Source organism: Lissotriton helveticus, chromosome 1_1, assembly GCF_964261635.1.
Source record: "Lissotriton helveticus chromosome 1_1, aLisHel1.1, whole genome shotgun sequence".
Classification (NCBI taxonomy): domain Eukaryota; kingdom Metazoa; phylum Chordata; class Amphibia; order Caudata; family Salamandridae; genus Lissotriton; species Lissotriton helveticus.
In genome coordinates, this window is record NC_136057.1 from 198,474,264 (window position 1) to 198,476,887 (window position 2,624).

At 50.5% G+C, this 2,624-nt stretch overlaps 1 pseudogene; it reads left to right on the top strand.

Annotated features, from left to right (window-relative positions):
* Window positions 1–879: 879 nt before the first annotated feature.
* On the top strand, window positions 880–2,334 carry LOC144760187 (uncharacterized; annotated as a pseudogene).
* Window positions 2,335–2,624: the final 290 nt, after the last annotated feature.

Sequence of the window (2,624 nt, forward strand, 5' to 3'; positions counted from 1 at the left end):
TCCCTTGGTTTTACCATGACTTTTTTCAAAGCTTCATTAAGAATTTCCTCTGGATAACCCCTTAAGCGATATTTGTTAGTCTGTGCTTTCCATGATTCTTGTAAATCCACATCATGAGTGGTAATCCTTTTCAATCTGATGTATTGAGATGTGGGTAGATGTTTCTTTAATGTCTCCGGGTGGAAACTTTGAAATAAGAGGCTCAAATTCCTGTCAGTCTTTTTGATGTGTACTTTGGTGCTAAGCGTGTTGTTTTGAAGCAGTACTTGGACATCCAAAAAGGCTATAGATGATTTGTCTATGGTGTGGGTGAATTTGATCCGCTCATTGTGTGTGTTCAACACAGCGATATTCTCTTCCAATGCATCTCTTTCACCTTTCCAGATTAGGAATATGTCGTCAATGTAACGTTTAAAAGTCAAGAGGCTTGTTGTCCAGGCGGGATTGTTCAAAATGTAATCAGTCTCAAATTTATGCATGTATATATTACCGTATGAGGTATGATGCCTGCTTTCTGGACATGCCTTCCTGCCTGCTGAGGACTCCTGCCTGCTGAAGCCTCCCGCCGCCTGGAGCTGCCTGCCTCCTGGGGCTACCTGACCTGCTGGAGCGGCCTGACTCGCTCGGGCTGCCTACCTGCTTTGGACTGCCTTCCTGCCTGCTGTTGACTTACTGCTTGCTGTGGGCTACCTGCAGGAGCTGTCTGCCAGCTGGAGAATCCCTTGGCAGCCTGAAGTAGACCCCTACTACTGAGGGTCTGCCTGTGTCCTCCACCCACCTAAAGGGGGACCCTGTCTACTGGCCTTGAGGATGACCTACCTGCTGCCAGCTCCCTGAGGACCTCCTTTTCTTCTGGGCACAGCACAACAGAACAGCAAGATGAGCAGACTGCTGAATCCATGATTCCACAACACCGTAAAGCTACAGAGGAAGGTGGAACCAGATGGCTCCACACCGCACCTGAGCAGGAAGATCTTCACTGAGCTGCTGGTAACCAAGATGGGTTTCACAGCAGTAGAAATCTTGTGCATCATGTCGGATGCACCCAAAGGCACCTACCTGCTTACCGTCATGTCTGAAAAAATCTGCTGGTGGTATTGGCGGATGTGCTGGTCACAATGGGAGGAGAAACTTTTCTCTGACTTCCACCTGGAATGCCAGCTCGTGCTGGAAGTCAAGAGAATGACCGTGCACGTCTACAACCCACACGTCAATATCCAAGATCTGACAACCTTTCTATGCCGCCACTGCACAGTGACGAAAGAACCCTCCCGCAACCTGGACAGTGACGGCATCTGGGATGGTAAATGGACAGTGATGGTAAGCTGGAGGAGTACCCATCAGCCCCAGATGGAATCCACCACCCTTCCAGCTTCTCCCTAGGGCGCGACTCAGGATACCTGTACAACCCTGGGCAGCCCAAACTATGCAACAGGTGCAGCAAACCAGACCACACAGCAAGGACTGCACGGCATAAGTTTGCAGGAACTGCAAATAAGAAAAACACACAGCAAAGACCTGCAAAGAGGAAACCCCATGCAACCTCTGTGTGGGTGTAGGCCATCTCTTTAAGAACTGCCCAAAAAGGGCCGAATCCTACACCCAAGCTGCCAAACCTCTGTGGAGAGACCAACAGGAGGAGGCAGACGAGACCAGGCCTCCAGTACCAGCTCTGTGGCGGGGAAGGGGGACTGGGAGAGGAAAAGACTCTAAACAGGACACACCCAAGCCCAACGAGGACCCTTTCATGGTGCTAGAGCTAAAGACACCCGGACATACCCCATCTGCCACCCCTGGGCCCAGTGAGTGCAGTTAGCCAATGGAGGCTCTCGCGCCAACCGCCACTGAGGACCAGGATGAAGGGCCCTGGACAACCCAGGAGATCAGGAAAAGGAGGCACTCATAGGACTCTGAAGAACCCAGCAAGGGACCCGTGAGCACCCACATCCTCTACTCCGGCTTGAGGACCTGGTAGAGGAAGAGCATCTAGAACAAGACAGCCCAGATGAGCAACTCGAGCAAGTGTCGAAAGTGCTGAAGGAGATGAGGGAGCTGGCAACCTCCATGGAAGCGTCCCCACCCCCATCGCCAGCAAGAGTAGAAGAGGTGGAGACCTCCATTGAGGACCAAGAGCAAGACCTGCCCGTCACCCTGGAGAATGTAGACCCCAAGCCCAGCCAAGAGTGTGGAGCAGCCATTGTACAACAGCAAGCAACAGCTGCAGAGAAGGAAGGCCCAGCACAAGAGACCCAACAGGAGGCTGAACAAGCCCTGAAAGTAGCCTTGTCACTTGTGTTTGTAACCAATTGCTTTGACTTGATAATTAGTCTTTAATTATTAAGTTAAACTCTAAAAAATGAATTCATGATGGCTATTTCATTATTTTCCATAAATGTCAGAAGTATTAGAGACAGGCGCAGATGTCCTAGCAATTTGAGTTTTCTTGCCAGCCAGGGGTGTGATGTGTACATGATTCAGGAATGCTCCATCCCCTTCAAAACATCACACAAGCACCTAGAACAGAAGTGGACCCTAGGGCCTTCCTTTTGGTCTGGGGGGGAACAGCAGTAGGTTTGTAGGAGTGTCTACCTTAATCAGAGGAAGGCGTTTCAGAGTGGACTCGG